The sequence below is a fragment of the Urocitellus parryii genome, chromosome 7 (assembly GCF_045843805.1).
Source record: "Urocitellus parryii isolate mUroPar1 chromosome 7, mUroPar1.hap1, whole genome shotgun sequence".
NCBI lineage: Eukaryota > Metazoa > Chordata > Mammalia > Rodentia > Sciuridae > Urocitellus > Urocitellus parryii.
The window spans coordinates 141116028-141122095 of NC_135537.1; positions in this window are offsets into that span (position 1 = coordinate 141116028).

Genomic DNA, 6068 nt, shown 5'->3' on the forward strand with positions numbered 1-6068 from the left:
CTTTGAAAACATGATCCTCCTGCTTCAGCCTCCGGATCTGCTGGGATTACAGGCTGTGCCACTGCACATGGCTCAGTATTTTTATTCACAAAGCTCTTGGTGGCTCACTGGATCCTGGAATGTGAGAGCAGGCAGGACCCTTAGAAACTTTCTCCATTTTACTGATATGAAGTCCCAGTGACTTGTGTAGAAGGACCCAGTCCATTAGGAACAGGACCAGGATGGGGTGGCTTGCCCTCTGGTTGGTGCCCATTACCTCCACCCATACTCCCTCCACCTGCAATAAGACCCCAACTCTGGAGAGGCTGAAGGCCAGGGTTTCCTCAGACCCCAATCCAGAATGGTAGGAGAGGTAGCTGCCCCTGACCCCTTGAGGGGCTGTGAGCTCTCTGTCCCTGGAGGTATGCCTACAGATGGGAAACAGTGGAGGACTTGCTCTTCAGTGCTCTGCTTGGGCCAGGTTCCTTCCTTGCTCCAACAACCCGAGTCCCAGCCTTGGCCCAAGTTTGCTGTGTAACCTGGGAAAACCCTCTGGACTCAGCTTCCTCCAGGATAAATGGGAAGGAATGAGTAGTACACAGAGGCAACCAGGGCTCAGGTTTCAGAAATCTTTCCTGACTGAAGCCTGGCCAAGAGGAGGTGCCCCCATTCATATTTGCAATTGAGACATGATGGAACTGCCAGGGGTTGACCAGGAAAGAAGGTGGTGAGAGGGTGTGATGAGAATGATCAGCAGCAGGGGAAGAGAGGGGAGTCTGGGGTGGGGGTACCTTCCAGCCTGTTCCAGCAGACACTCCTCATCATTTGCCAACAGGGCCTGTGCTGGGGCACTGACAATGGCTGGTTGCTCATTTCCCTGCAGGACATGCCTCTGGTCAAGAGCCAGGAGCTTTGGGGAAACTTTCGAGTGTGTAGAACCTGGGCTTGGAAACTGTGCGCCCTGAGGTCACCCTTCGATGAGTTTGGTCATCATTTGTGTGTAGTGATATGGGAAGAGAGATGCCTAATGCTGGATCCTCGCTCATGAGGAAGCCACAGATGTACTGAGGGCCCACCAGAAAGAGCCCCCAAGGGGTTAGAGGAGGTCAGGCAGAGATGGCTCCCCAGAGCGGGGACAAGAGCTGGACCTTCGAAAAATGGGGATGGTTTGAAGAGACAATGGAGTAGAGAAAGCACGGGACAAGGATGGAATCATTTGAACAAATGGGCAAGGGGGAATTCACTCATCCTGGTAATGAGAAGATCCCTTTGGGTGTAAAGCTGTGCCTATCCCAACAATTGCCCCTCCAGGACTTTCAGGACTCCATCCCCATCACCACAAGCTGAAGAACTCCTTGCATGAATGCCATAGGACACTGGCATCCAGGCTGGTGAGATAGGAGATCCAGGGCTGCAGCTGAAAACCAGTGGGAGCAATGGACAGAGCTGAGCTGTGGTTCTAGTCTTAGGCTCTGCCACTCATTAGCTGTGTGACCTTGGACAAGTTGCTTAATTATTCTGGGCCCCCATGTCTTCATCTCTTGGGATAATGGCATGAACCTCCCTAGAGTGAGAGGAGATTGAGAAATTATATACCAGGGTGTTGAGAGTATGCTCAGCACACAGTGAGCCCTGGAGAAGTGGAGAGCAGCTGTCACCAGCACCAGCTGTTTGACTCCAGACCACAGGAGGCTCTACCATAGCCAAGGTGACCTTGGAGAAGCCACACCCCCAACTCTGGGCCTCAGTTTCCCCTCTTGTAGTATGGGAGTTATTTTGCCTTTCCTGTCAATAGAAGTCAGACCTATCTGAAATAGCAAACCTAGTTCAGATGCTAAACATTGTGGATTATTTCAGTAGAACATGGACTCAGAAGCCTCTGGAACTAGAACTAGACCTCAGACCTCAGGGGTACTTTGTGGCCCTGCCAGCCTCTAGCTGGGGCCCCTCAGTACAGGAGGGCCCTAGTGGAATTGTCACTGTAAAGATCAGACTGTGGATGGGGTGCGGGGGGTGCCCAGGCATTCTCATGCCCAGAGCCCCTTCCCTCTCTCAGGCCCTGGGATAATAGGGGTCTGCAGGGGCCAGGCCCTCACTAATCCCCTATTAAAACTTGAAAGGGGCCAAGAAACCTCCAGAATAAACTCATTAATTTTTATGGGATAATAAATGGATCCCATTAAATTCTCATTCTCCCAATGCTGGGCCAGCTTAACCTCCGGAACCAGAGAAGTGGGCTCCCTGCCCACGATATCCCTTAGCTACCCGTGTATCCCATGCGGTCATTCCCCTCCCCCATAAAGTGCAGATCATGTCACGCCTGAACTCATCCCAGAACTTTGGGGCCTCTCTCTCTACTGGCCTCTGTTCCTGCCTCTGGGGTGCAGCCCCAGAGGGGGAACACCTGCCTGCTTCTTCTCCTGCCCCATGCACCCTTGCAGAAAATGGGTGGAGCCTGGCAGGTGGAAGCTCAGGCCTGTCAACTGAGCTCTTACCAAATCCACTGTGTTTCACTCAACAGATGAGCAAATGGAGGTTCAGGTGGGCAACCCTTCGTTCAGGTCACACAGTTAAGGAGGCAGAGATTTGGGATTGGAATCCAGGCTTTCTAGCTGTCTGGTACATAAAAATCTGCAGAAGCGATAGCATTTGGGGATAGTTCTGAGGCAATACCATTGTCTGGGACAGCAGATCCCCCAGGGAGGGACACTGCATAATGACTCCAACTCCATCACCCAGACCGGTGACCCTGGGCAGGCTCCTGGGCCTCTCTGAAACCTCATTTGACACAGCTACCAGAGACCACAGCACCTACCTAGCTGAATGTAGAACAGGCCCCAGTCCTATGGCTTCCTCTAAACAAAAGCTGAGCCCCAGGGTGGACCCAGATCTCCGGGGGCGGGGCACACGGGCCCTCATTGGTACCCTCACCCAACTGGGCCCTGATGAGGAGGCCGGCTGGGGAAGCAGCCCTCCCTGGGAGGCCCAGGCTTAGACTGGGGGCGGGGCCTCCAATCCCAAGAGGGACCGCAGGGGGGATGCAGCCAGGGCTGGGAGGCGGGAGCGGGAGAGAATCCACCGGGGAGGCATCCTGAATGGCTCATTAGTGCCGATGAAAGCCTTTTTTCATTTCGTCTAAATACTTTAAACAGGGCTCCCTCGGATGTCTATTTGCATAGCTTAAGAGCTAATGCAGGGGGAGGGCCCAGGCGGTGGCAGGGCAAATCCAGGGCTGGGGGCTGCCAGGAAGCTTCGGGGCCTCCTCCGCAGTGGGGGACAAAAGGGGGGCGATGAGGGAGTGAAGGGGTATTCCCTGGACCCAGCCCGCTTGGAGGATGCAGCCCCTACTCCTACCAGAGGGGAGGCCAGTGAGGCTTCAGAGTTGGTCCCTGTGTCCTGGCACCGGGTGGACCCATCATGTGGGGATTATGGGAGTCTATATTGTCATGGGCCATGGCTGTGTCCCCCATAGACATACAGGACCTTGAGGTGTCTGAGCTTTACATGGATGGTACAGGGTTTTCTTTGTCTTATGGAGAACATGTACAGGGTCACATTCATTGTCACTCAACAGGGAAATTATCCCCTTGGAATTCAGCTCCTCCCTTCTTTAGAGGTCTACCTCCCTGTTACCCTGTTGGAGTTGTCCTGAGGTGGTTTGTCCCTGGGTCCTCAAGACAATGCTATTTAGAGTATTTAGAAAAGCAAAGACTGAGAGGTGACTTGTTTAAAGTAGCTGAGCTGATTCTCGAACCCAGGTCTGTGCCCCAGCTCTGTGGAACAGTATTGGGGCTCTAGTTTGGGTTTCAGGTTCAGATATGCTTTGGGCATGGTATGGGGGCTCCGTGGGTCCCAGCCAGAAGGCTTCCTAAGGACCTGGCTCAGCCTCAACCCAAGTCCCAGTTGCCAGAAGCCCTGGCCCCAGTTCTCTTTCTAAGCTAAAGGAGACCTTGAACAAATCCATTCCTTTTTGTGGGTCTTGATTTCCTCAACTGGCTAGAATGTTCTCTGCTGAGTAGCTCCGGGCTTTTCCTCCCAGGAGGCAGGCTGGTGTGTGCAGAGACTTGGAGCTTTGATGTTCATGATGCAGGTTGAATTCTTGGCTCCAGCACTGAGAGGCTTTGAGCAAGTCCTCATCTCACTGCACCAGGACTCAGGTTCTTTGTAAAGCAGGAAGAATTCTTTTTTTTTTTTTTTTTTGTAAAGAGAGAGTGAGAGAGGGGAGAGAGAGAGAGAGAGAGAGAGAGAGAGAGAGAATTTTTTTTTTTTAATATTTATTTTTCAGTTCTCGGCGGACACAACATCTTTGTTGGTATGTGGTGCTGGGGATCGAACCCGGGCCGCACGCATGCCAGGCGAGCGAGCTACCGCTGAGCCACATCTCCAGCCCAGGAAGAATTCTTGAGTTCCATCTCGAGGGTTAATGTTGATTAAATAACACAAGGTCTGGGAAGAGCCTGAAGACACCTGATGAGGCTGGGCATCCAGGCCCCAGCACCTCCTTCTTCAGGTCCCTGTATCACAGTCAGCCCCTCTAACCCTGAGCTCAGTCAGTCAGGCGGACAGAAGCGCCTGACCTCCTGATCATAACCCTGGACCCAGGGCATGGCCCAGGGCCTCAGGCCTCTGACAGCCAACCAGGTGAGAGGCAATGCCCTCCCCTGAGAAATAGTTTATCTCCCAGAGATTATCTTACCCTTTCTGACTGTGGGTGGTGCCTGCCAGGGACCAAGTGGCAGCTGATTTTGGAATCAATTTGCTCGTGTGATATGCTATCTCGGTCCCACTTAACCAAGTGCTCAGTCTCCCTAGATAACACAATCAGCGCAATCGACAGTGACGGGAGGTACCCATTAGCTCCGCTCCATTGCCCGGCACCCACCTGGCTGCTGGCAGGAGAGCTGTGCCCGCTCTGGTCACTTCGCCAGTCAGAGGATCTCTGTGCTTTCCCTCTCCTGATGAAGATCCCCTCAGGGACCCACTCTTGGAGCCATGGGTCACATCTCTAGTTGGACAGTCCCAGAAAGGGACCTGTGAGCAAGGTACAGTTCCAGATAGCACCAGGTTATATGATGGAAAGGTTCCTCTCCCCAAGTTGTGCTAAGCTTCTGCTCACCTGGCAAAGACCAAATGACATCTGGGGGGGGGGATGGGCAAAGGGAGTAGCCCTTTCCTGGCACGTGGCAGGGACTGCCTGGCCCCTCCTTCACTGATTCTGATAAAAGACACAGGGCACTGTCGGACCATCTGCTCTGGGGGTATGAGCCTGGCTGGGCATCTAGTTTGGACAATGTGATATCAGTGCCTGGCATGGAAAGCCAGGGCACAGATGGTCTACTTTAGTGGGCATCTCAGGAGATAGAAGTTTTTTTCCAGTGTCTCAAGGTTTTGGGTTGCCCAGGCCCCCTCTGACCCAGAGTAATGGAGAGCATGCCAATCTGTACCTGCCTTCCCCACCCCAATTTTCTCCCTCCTCCCATTCGTCTGACACATCAGAGCTGCTATGGTCTCCTGAACAGAATGTGGGCCATCTGGTACTTCCTCATGCCTGCCAATCTACGGGGTGGGTGTGAGCCTGTGGAATGACAGCCCCACCACCAGACGTGCAGAGGAACCGACCTTCTCCTTTCAAACTCTGTTATCTCACCCTAGCTGTACTTCCTTTCCTTAAGCAGCCATTTTGAAAACTATAGGAATCAGGAATTTCCTCTCCACCTTCTCAGAGTAGGCAAAATTGTGTATGAGCTGAATCTGAAGCCAGCACCCATTGACATTTTCTTGGTAGTTAAGCATCTAGGGAACATAGTGGGCCACAGCAGAATATGCATAATTTCTCCAATTATGTGGTTGAATAAATCAACATAATCGATAGCAGAGCAATCTACACCTCTAACCAGAGATAGCAAAGAATTTATCTAGCTGATTGGTAGTGGCTGTCTTGATATTGTATTGAAAAGGATTCTGGCCCCAACAAGAAGTAATCAAAATTGATCAACAATGCCATGAATGGTGTGGGGGTACATACCAGATGTCCATTCTATACCTACTTTATTTATTCATTTATTTATTTTAATTTTTTATATGTTGAT